Here is an 11,446-nt window from a genome sequence, read left to right as displayed (position 1 = left end):
TAGATTTAAAAAAAAAAAAAAACTAAATGTGGGTGGACAGCAAAGGAGTGACACTTAATACTAGTCTATGGATGGCTTACATACATGCATACACCATTTTATTTTTAGGGTACAAAAACTGAGTGTTCATTTTGCCCTTTCTACATCAACTATGTACTTTTTTTTTTTTTGAGACGGGGCTTTTCTGTGTAGCCTTGGCTGTCCTGGAACTCAGAAATCTACCTGCCTCTCAAGTGCTGGGAATGAAGGCGTGCGCCACCACTGGCCAGCCTTAACTATGTACTTGAGTAACCAAATAAGAAATGAGGGGAAAATATTAATTAGGAGAAAGCAAAATGTTGTTGTTGAAACATCATCATTTCACTGTCCTCAATGATTTAATGAGTTAAAAAAAGATTCACGTCATCAAAACATAATGTTGTGAATGTACATATATACCTCCTATGTTTGCCAATGGGAATGAACCTGAATTTAATCACACCTCTGGACCCAGTTGCCAATGTGCAAGAAAATAAGGATTTCAAAATTGCTTTTAGCTGAACAATACTAAATAAACTGCTCTCAATCTTAGAGAAACTTCTTTCTGCAATGAACAGTTAATGCAGACTAATTGACTAAGTGCTCAAGCCTAAAATGGGAAATCTAATATTAACCATGAAGTGAAAACTTCTGTTTACTTTGTAAAGTCAGTTATGGTTTGCTGGGGCACACAGATGTTTTACTAAAGAAGACACAGGCAAAATGATGTATTGCTATAGCAAATGCATGAAAGGACACATGATGCTCAGAAAGAATATAAATATGAGCCAACAGTGGGAGCTCAAGCATTTGGTTTTCTTTGCTCTGCTTTACAGTGTGCTGAACTCCACACCAAAAAGAGAAGCACTCCAAAGAACTTCTCATGAGGTTTCCTGCGGCTTCTTGGTGCTTTTGCAGCGACCGTCCTGTTGCCAGCTTTGTGCTTTCTTCTGGATTGAACTCCCTTGCTGGTTCCTGTATGGAGACTGCCAAGTGGACTAGACTGAAGCTGCTGATTTATATTTGGTGTTTGCTACTGGACTGAACTGCTTGTATCCTGACAACAAAGATTGGACTTGCTCCCAAAGAACTATTTCTAAACAGATCCACTTCCCCCGTGTTGTAATAACTTTTCTCTTCTAACTACCTCTGGTCTGTGGTGGCCTAGAGGAGGTTCAAACCCTATTAAAGTAGGTTGGGAAAAAAAATATGCCTATACAAGCCTACCTGCAGGTTCAGGAAATATTTACTAAGAGGCAGAAAGAACATTAATGCCAGAAGACAGGGAGGAATGCCATAAAATATTGTCTTCTGGATATGACATGACCACTGCACTCATAAACTCACAGTAGCTGTGATTACTTGTCTGTACAGGATCAAGCTAATCAAATTTCTAGCATGGATAGGGGAAGGACACCCAAGGCCTACACCCTAGCTGAGGAACTACTAGCAGCCGACAGCTATGTGGAGGGAAAGTCATTTTTCTTTGGGAAAGTGGACAATGGAAAGTTACACATGGTGACAGTAAATAAGACTAAAAGTAGAGTGTTTCATTCTGAGAAGTCAGTCTAGAAACAGTAATAAGATAAAATTCTGCACCAACTACAATTATATGATAGCACCACTTCATCTGGAAACCCACAAATGCAAAATCTATTCCCCCTCAAATTATGGAATCAAAACTTAGGGACACAGCAATCTAGTTTAATAAACCTTCTAGGTGATCTGATGTTCCCTAAAGTTTTAGAGCCACTGTTTATGATCCATGCATTAACTCAGTTCAACTTATCCAAAATCCTATGTGATGATAGGTAACAATCATTACTTTATAAAGGAACAACTTCAATATAGAATAAAGAGGTTAATTTGTACAAGATGACACAGCAGGTAAGAAACCGGATCAGAACTTGAACTGAGGGGATATTTTTTTTATCATTGTACAGAAAGAAGTCTTTCCCCCAGTAAGAAATCAATTTCCAGAATGCTGTAACAGTGAAAGGAGAGCTTCCAGCAGTGGCACATACCTGTAGTTTCAGCTACTGAAAGCTAAAGCTAAATCACCAATGACCTGTGCACAAACATATTAAACCAGCTTGGGGTGAGGGAAAGGGAAGTGTATAGAAAAACACTAGCAAAGACTAGTATATGCCTCAATAAAAAAAATGGACAGTCAAATAAATAAATTTAGCAAATAACCATAAAAATATCTCTAAAAACTGTTCCAAAATGTAAGCACCTACCAAATACAATATATCTAATTATAAGAACTTAAAACCTGAGTTGTACTTAAGGTGATTCATCGTAGTCTATCTGCATTTACCAAGCTTCTAATTTTTTTTAACTATTTATTTTATTTGCATGAGTATATATGACTTCACGCATGTATATATGCACTATGTGTGTGCCTGGTACACTAAGAGGTCAGTAGAAGGAAGGTATTAAGATCCCCTGGAACTGCAATTTCATATGGTTGTGTGTTGCCATGTGTGTGCTAGAAACCAAGCCTGTGTTTTAACTGGTAAGCTCTTGCCCTAGGTCTTAAATCTTTTTAATTTTAAATTATAAAAAAAAAGTTAAGTTCTCCCTCTAGTTTTTACTTTTAGCTCCTTTTATTTACCACTATTTTTTAAAAAAGATTTTATTTATTCCATGTATATGAGTACACTATCGCTCTCTTCAGACAAACCAGATTGTGAGCCACCATGTGGTTGATGGGAATTGAAATCAAGACCTCTGGCAGAGGGGGCTAGAGAGATGGCTCAGCGGTTAAGAGTACTGATTCTAAGAGTACTGACTAAGAATGCTCTTCCAGAGGTCCTGAGTTCAAATCCCAATAACCACATGGTGGCTCACAACCATCTGTAATGAGATCTGATGCCCTCTTCTGGAGTGTCTGAAGACAGCTACAAAGTACTTACATATAATAATAAAAAAAATTAATGCTCTTTAAAAAAAAAAAAAAAGACCTCTGGGAGAGCAGTCAGTGTTCTTAACCACTGAGACATCTCTTCAGCTTTTTCTTTTTCTTTTTTTTTTCAAGGATTTGAGTACTCTGTTGCTTTCTTCAGACACACCAGAAGAGGGCATCAGATCCCATTATAGATGGTTGTGAGCCACCATGTGGTTTCTGGGAATTGAACTCAGGACCTCTGGAAGGGCAGTTAGTGCTCTTACCTGCTGAGCCATCTCTCCAGCCCTATTTACTATTAAAAAGGTAAAACTGGGTGGCCAGCCAGGGATATACAGAGAAACCCTGTCTCAAACACACACACACACACACACACACACACACACACACACACACAAGGTAAAGCTGCTTTCTTTCAATTCTTAAGATTATATGAACAAAGTCTCTTAGGTGAAAAAATATATACATATAGTTCAATCAGATGAATCAGATCTATAATACAACTTGCATTTTATAGTACTTCATAAAAGCACAACAAATTCCAACTTCTGTAAAATCACTTTCCATGTCACCATTACAATTTTTAAAAGACAACTGTTGAACTACTTTTTAAGAAACTCAAAGTTGGAAACTATTAGGTTAACACCTCAAACTTGTTTTACTCAGAGCGCCACTCCTTCATTAAAAGCATTTCTATAACCAGAAAACCAAGATGATCAACAAGTACATCAAGTTTTACTGACTCAACCTCTATGACACATCAACTAAGAAGCTTCCAGAGAATCTTAAGGGCTGAATTATCCCTGGCATTAACATATATAAACATTTGGTAACCAGTCATTGAAAAAAGGGGTCAAAAAAACACTACAAGTAAATCCTAAGAGCACAAGCACTTGTGAACTGTCTGCCTTGGGTCTGCCCGTGTGATCACTGCAAAGCAGTGACCAACATGGTCACAGCTACATAACAGATTTAAAAACTTAATCTTATTCCATGAGAGGCAATGTGGAATGTGAAGGGCAAATATTTTCAAAGCAACCAAGTTGGCATTTCAATGGTACTTTGAACTGGTGGCTAAAAACACACAACAAAAGGAGAATTAAAAAGCCAACACTGTTTCCATTGTGAACTTCCAGTGTTAAGAAGGGGGTGATTCAAATATTGGAATGTCTACTGTGCACAATTCTGTACCAGTCATCCTAGTTTCATAAAATAGGATTTGGGTCTAAGTAGTTTTGCTTAAACTACAAGAACTGAAGTGTTAATATTTAATCACTATATCTAACATGCTCAAGGTTTTTTTCTGTTGAAAGCATGAACTTGCTGGAATCCCCCAAAAAATCCTTTAATATTTAATCAATTTTCAAACAAGGACTTATTTCTCCAATAATGGACACAGAGCTGAAACACCTGACCAATGATTCATAATCATATTTATCTAAATAATTCAAATTTTTTCATTCATTTTTTATCACTTTCTGTTCCTTTAATTTGCAGTTCTTACTATTTTAAAGACAGGCACAAAAACCCTTGCTCTGTCCACATTTGTATATGAGCTAAAGGCTGGCTGGAGGCTACGTGCTCAACTCTCATTTTCTGGTTTTGACCATAGTACAGACCTAGAATGGCTAACAGTGCACAAGCAAAATAATTCATCAACCAGTTCTTAATATCTAAGCTCTGGATCAGAGAATCTAGGATAACAGAGCATTAAAAAAAAAAAAAAAAAAAAAAAACAACCAAACTACCTAAGAATGTTGCAAGTACACATGAAAAAACCCTTTTTCTTCCAGAAGGCCTACATTGCATATGGAAACATGGACATAGAACTAAAATGAGGTATCAAATCAGATGGCCACAGAAAAAGGAACCCATGACTAGCCATTTTACTACACCGACTAAGCCAGCAGTATCAACTCCAACTAGAACATAAGATATTACTACCATTATTGTTTCATTATAATAGGTTACCCAGGGTTTTTAACAAGAATAGTTTAGACATTACTATAGACTAATTTTCAAATGTGAGGAAATCCAAAAAGGATTTAACAAATTGGAGAAAAAAAAACAAGAGAAATATAACCTGAAGAATAAAACAGATTTAAAGTCTACATAAAGTATTTCATAAATGGACTTTTCTCTGGATCATGAGTCAAACAAACTATAAATAAAAGTATCAGGAAAATTTTAAAACAAGCCCATTTTCTAGTTTTAAATTTTCAATTTCTTCAACTGAAAATGATTTCTTGGTTATACTGTCAAGAACTCTCTCAGCCATCTATACAATTTTTATATGGATAAAAATGAGAGGTTTACATAGGGTAGAATTAGAAAGGCTAAAGGTGATAAATGTTAAAAGTACCTGGGGGAGTAGACAACATACTACTCAGTTTGGTATGTTTCAAATTTTGTGAGTTAATTTAAAAATCATGTACTGACAGTATGCATTTAAAACAATTCCCTTTAATTTACTAATGAGCTCCATCCACTAAAATTAAAAAAAAAAAAAGACAAACCTGACCCATATAATGGAACCAAAGCAGCACAAGCAAAAAATAGAAATTTCAGCCCCATCTCCATTTCAAGATGTAAAATACAAATACCAACCACAAAGATCTAAAAAAACTAACCTAAAATCACAGCCAATCATAGTCATCCTGGTGGGAAATCCCAACACTGCTCCAATTGCTTCCTGAAACTTCCAGACCAGAACACAAGTTCTGGTCTACTGGTTTGTTCCTCTGAAGCACTAATAGACACTCAGGTCAGGCTACTGGAGGACCTACAAAATAAAAAGATTGTGGAAAAGTAGTATATTATTCATTAGAATTGGGTAGATAACCATTATATCAATAGACACAGTCAGTTATTTTTGAAGCAATAGCCCTTAAATGCCAACTTGCATTTTTAGAACGTGCTTTGAGCAGTAACTAAAAAACTCCAAAAAAGAACTGTATAGTGTTTCTAATGACAATTAGACAATATCCCTGAAAACTGTTTTCAACTCAAACAAATGATAGCATGTTTAACAAACTGACACTAAGAAAAACACATATTTTATAAAAAGAAAAAGCTGTACACATTAAAATTATTTTTCACCTTCATAAGTGCTTTTTGGCCATACTGGGAGACAAACGATAAACATCCTGGAAATTCAGGTTGAACTTTGTCACTGAATCTTAGACAAAGTTTTTATTTGGTACTGCCACTCCTTCCTCTCTTCTCAGAGATCTACCTAGAATAAATTAAACCTTTTAGGTCATGCCTTGATCATCAATCCCAGATTTAGTATAATGCTGAAGGACAAGAGTTAATTAGTGATTATTGCTTAACCCATTGTAAGAGGAATCAAGACAAGAATCTCAAAGCAAAGTGACCTGTCTTTCAATGAAAGAGGAAATTCATTTTCCTAGAGCACTTCCAACTCAAACCCTGAAGCTCAAAACTGAAATCCACATATAGTTAATTATGAGACATTACCCACTAAAATTTCAATGATAGTATACTTCTTGCAACTATATTCCGACTTTAACCCCACTACCCAACCAATATAATTAGGGGAAAAAAAACTCTAGTATTGTAAAACTATTAACAGTAAGGGAAACTACTTCCAAATAAAATGTTAGAAAATATAAAATGGCAAAAGCACAACAGGAGGTTGTTAAAGAGCCAGCTATGGTTGCCTTTGAGGGGGAAATGCTGGTATTTAGTTACTAGATCAACGTTCCTAATGTCTTGCATACAGGTATTATCCTACTTAAAAAGATTGCCAAATATGCCCCATACTGACTCGAGGTTATCTTAGACAAAGTTTAAATTTGTCTAAAAAATGATAGAGGTAAAGAGAAATAAATGATTTATTTCATGTATTTCAGAGAAAGAAATATAAACACTTGAAACCTAAGTTCTCTTTAACACTGCAAACTGACATGGCATGAAATTTCAAGACTTTTGTGAGGGACTTTTGTGATGGGACAGACTGTCTTTGAAGGAGTGGCAAAAATGAGTAGGCAAGGGATGAGGCACTCCCTTCTAAAAGGTAGAACACTTGGGTGTGGTTCATGACCGAAACATAGCTGGTGGTCATTCCAAGAGAATGATTTTGCACTCAAGTCTTAGACTAGTAGAAACTTCAAATAGTGAGAACATAGTCAAACTTGAGCCATTGATCACACAAAGTGGCTTATGAGAAAAACTTCAAAGCAGACAGGAGTGGATAGGTATTATTCCTAAACATAGGAAAATTTATAGCTGAAGACATAACAATTTTAAAAAACCTTACCAGGCTATAAAGGTAGAATATGGCACAAAAATATCTACCTTCTAATATATAGTCTCACATAAAAAAAAAAAAAGGCACCCAAACTTTCTGAGGCAAATTTTCTAAATCTAGAAGCAACCCCTTAAGGAAAGCATTACTATCCTCATTATATAAACAGACAGAATCTGAAAAGCAATTTGCCCAAGGTCATGAGTTCAATGTGAACTGGAAGCAAACTATTTTCTACATCAGGCTGTTTCCTATGAATTGGGAAAGTTGGCATACCCTCAATCTATTTAATACTGGTGCTAAATAAAAGAAGTAATTCAAACCGTGTTATCTACAAAGGAATCACGTGATAGGGAATTAATTGTCTATAATAGAAGTGATTTGGGGAGAAAGGAAGTACATTTAAATTTAAAAGGAGCGTGACTGTTTAAGGGTTTACTTCAGGAGGAAGGAAAAGGTACTGGGGGTCGACACCTTGCTAGGGGGATTCAGCTCCTGGGGGTGGGAGGAAGAGCAGTTAAGAGAGAAATAAAAGGATTAAGAAGTGAGACTTAGTACTTAAATGTTGGGTTAGCCTTAACAAAAAGATACACAGACCAACAGACTACAGAAACACAGGCGGGAAAGGGGGCGGGTCCCAGAGTTTGTAGCGTGGAAGGGGTAGGAAAGACAAAGTTTCAGCTAGTGGGGCCACGAAGGAGACCACTAAGACTGCAATTATCCGACCACTGACCCGTTTATTGTTCTGCCCAAGAATGGTCTCAAAGCATTCAAAATTGAAGAAATCAGTTCGCTGTCCCCGCGTCAGGGATAAACAAGCAAGAGGACCTAGGAAAATGGAAGGTTACTGCTGCTCCATCCACAAAGATGGAGTAAATGCAGGGAACAAGATAAGCTCTTTTAATCTGCGCCAAAAGCACCGTGGAAGGAGATGGGACAGGGTAGATGATTAAGAGTAGGCTCTAAATTAGGACTAGAGAGGCGTGATAGGAATTTTTTTTTTTACTTCTCCCCTTAATAATGCATCCCGATATCTGAGAGTTTTGACAGGGAGATAGAATTTGGGAAAGGGAAGGTACTCTAATGACTACAGATTGACCTCCCAAACCTTAGCTCAAAAGCTGCGGGAGCTGGGGAAGCAGAGCCCACTTCGGATCAAGAAAAACTAGGGGTTTCATATGGGTCGTTGCAAGGGCTGAGAAGCAGCAAGCGCGCAATAATTATGAGATCAGTCTTAGGTGCGTCCCTCTCTCCCACTTTTTAATCTAATCCTCAGCCCACTACCCAATGAACTATCGACTCCCTCCCGCACTTCCCAACCCGCCCACTGCGACGACGAAAACGGAGGCGTAGAGTGATTGGTGGGGCAAAGGCAGGCCCACACGCGGCTGAGGCCGGGGGAAATGGTGTCGTTTTAACCGGTAAGAAACAGGATGGTCTTCATCTCAGGAAGGATTTACCGGCATCACGACGTTTCGCCATTCGTCATCTCCTTAACGTCTGGTACCTGAGAAGCGTCACAAACGCGGATAGCTAACCCATTGGTACCATGTACTAGCAAGACAGGCATCAGCCTCCGCCGCCATCTTAACAGGCGGACCGACCCTAGTCACTGCCCCCCCACCCCCAAGGTATCTCCGCCACCGCCGGCGAATCCCACGAGGACGTAACCCTGCTCCCGCGAGAACTCACCGGCTAAGAACAGCAGCACCAGAAGACGCTGCTCGCGCCTCCGCAGCTCCTGCACTCAGTAACCAACCTCTGCCGCCTTCGCGTGATCCCAGGAGAACCTCCACCGGGCCAGAAAAAACTGAGCCCAGCCCGTCCCAAACCTCAAACCTCTCCTTCCACCAAACCCGAAATCGCTACAGCTCCGCTCTCACCCCACGCGAAGCGAAAAGCAAATGACGCACAACCTCACGGAGCACTACGGGGCGGAGCCAGTATGCCGCCGCCGGCTCCCGCATGCGCTGTGGGAACTATCGCGATATTACGTTCAGCCTCAGCGAGACCTCCGTAATTCACTGCAGGATACCGCCCGCGCCTCGCCTTTAGGAAACAAGAGATCTCGCGAGACCAGGTGCACGCTCCTAAAAAGGAGAAAGGCGGAGCTTCGTGAAAATGACTGGGAGTTTTTCGGGGAAAGGGAGGAAGCTCTCGTCCTTTAGGGATCTCGGTTACCACGAGGTTTCCGACCCACTGCGGAGCTTGCTACCAAACCTCGCGATGACACAGCTCAGCGCCAAATCTCGGCCATGTCTTGAAAACTACCTCCGCCCCCGATTTAGTTGTCTGTAGCCTGCCTAGTGCTTGAGTAAAATTTAAAAAGTCAACCTGTTTATTCTCACGCTTCCAGCAGGGCTGTACCAATTAGCCAAACTCCATTCTGAAGGCGAAAAATATGGGTTCCCATTGTTAACCTGCCTCGAGGAATAACGTACTATTCTTACCTAACGCAAAAAAGATGTTCCATTTGCAATAAACACACAAATGCAAATGAAAACAATGACACACCAGTTTTTTGCTCAAAACATGGGGTAAAAATTTAAAGACCTCTAATATCCATACTTCTTCCTTCGCCGCACTGCAGGCTAACCTGAATTCATCTTCTCACTAAAAGCTCTTATCATTAGTTCTACCTCCGGAGTCACCAGTTTTAACTATCGAGGCTTTCTTTACCTTATCATAAGCAAAAAGACCCAATAAAGTGGTTTTCTCCAAACAAAGGCGTCTGCCCTCAAAAGCAAATTCAAGCTTGGGGTGGGGAAAAAGGCGCTTGAAGATTTTAATATGGCAGTTTTTGCGTATCTAACCAACAATGTTTCTCCAATAAATCTTGGAATCCAGTCTGGCTCGTTTGTGAGCTTTTCCATTCTAATGCATTGTTCTGTCTATTCTAATTTAAACATGCTTCCTTCAGAGTACAGTTTAATAATACAAGCACCCCCATCTTTAAAAACATTTTCTCAGTTATTCTTAGCTATCACCCCTCCTCATAAACTTTAGAATCGTCAAGTTCCAAAAACTTAGTATATTTATTGGAATTGCATCAACTGCATGAATCAATATAGAAAAATGAATATCGCTACAGACTTGAGGCTTCCTATTCAGAAGCCTGATATTCGTTCTCCATTTATGCAAACGTTCTTCCATTGTATTCCTGAAAGTTTTATAGTTTACTTCCAGATATTTTTATTTTTATTGGGATTTAGAGTGAGGGGTTTTGGCATATAAGCAATTCAAAATGTTCACTGCTTATATACAAGACTGTTCATATTTAACTATTCACTTTTGTAATTAGAAAAATGAAAATATGCTCAGATAGCAGTAAAATGAAAGCAACGACATGTGATTTTTACTATATAACTGAAAAGATATAAAGATTAGTAACAATTCATGTTGGCATGGCTATGGAAAAATAGGCAATATCGTACTACGTTGGAGAGTGTAAATTATTATGGCCTTTGGGGAAGGGAATTTAGATAAATCTATCAAGATTTGAAATGCATACACTTTAGATTTTGCTATTACTTCTCAAAGAATTCCTCCTACAGGAATACCTTCGTACATGTGCACGAAACATACACAAGCCCATTCATTACTGCATTACTTGCAATAGCCCCCTCTCCCCCAAAGAAAACAAGCTAGTGTACAACAAGCAGGAAACGGTTAAATAAACTGTAGTCCAAGCATACAATGCACCGATATAAAAATGGGACAAAATTGAATTCTGTGATATACTAGATATTTTATAATTTTAAAAAATTAATACAATGAAACAAAATGAATGTGTGTCCAGCAGCACCATACATATCAGAACACACACACACATGTATGTATGTGTATATATATATATATATATATATATGTACATGTGTATATATATATATATACACATGTACACACACACACACACACACACACACATACATATCAGGACACATGCACGCGCGCGCGCGCGCGCGCCTAGAAGTGACCATGAAGCTTGCCTGCTCGCCCCTCACCTTCCTTTTCCTCTTGAGGCCGCCTTCCTCCAACCCTTAAGAGAAAACCTGAAGGCTGGGCCTTTACTCCCTCTCTAGGGCCACTTGGCCAGGGCCAATGCCGGTACCTCGCATCCCCACTGTTGACCGCTCTCGTGCGCTGTTCGCTGCTTCCCTGCTGTCCTGCTGTCCCCAAAGATGCAGCTAGCTCTCTGCTGGAGGCCGCAGAGGACTGGGGGAGGGGAGAGGAGGAGGGGTTCGAGGAAG

The 11,446-nt window shown here is 39.1% G+C and overlaps 1 protein-coding gene across 25 annotated transcripts in view; it reads right to left on the bottom strand.

The window, feature by feature from the left end:
• Huwe1 (HECT, UBA and WWE domain containing E3 ubiquitin protein ligase 1) overlaps positions 1-11,446 on the bottom strand; it is a 200,895-nt gene that overhangs the window by 122,596 nt on the left and 66,853 nt on the right. For 15 of the 25 annotated variants that reach the window (XM_031369274.1, XM_031369264.1, XM_031369123.1 and 12 more), the window contains exons 1-3: positions 8,889-9,153; positions 6,026-6,161; positions 5,557-5,708 (exon numbers count right to left, since the gene is read on the bottom strand). The gene's annotated coding sequence lies outside the window, so the exon portion shown is untranslated. Of the gene's footprint in view, positions 1-5,556; positions 5,709-6,025; positions 6,162-8,656; positions 8,704-8,888; positions 9,215-11,200; positions 11,423-11,446 lie in introns of those variants that run through there. The other 10 variants (XM_031369283.1, XM_031369302.1, XM_031369158.1 and 7 more) reach the window with 9 other exon arrangements.

The sequence above is a fragment of the Mastomys coucha genome, chromosome X (genome assembly GCF_008632895.1).
Source record: "Mastomys coucha isolate ucsf_1 chromosome X, UCSF_Mcou_1, whole genome shotgun sequence".
Taxonomy (NCBI): domain Eukaryota; kingdom Metazoa; phylum Chordata; class Mammalia; order Rodentia; family Muridae; genus Mastomys; species Mastomys coucha.
Note: the sequence above shows the minus strand (reverse complement) of the source record. Positions and strands in the feature narration are given on the sequence as shown.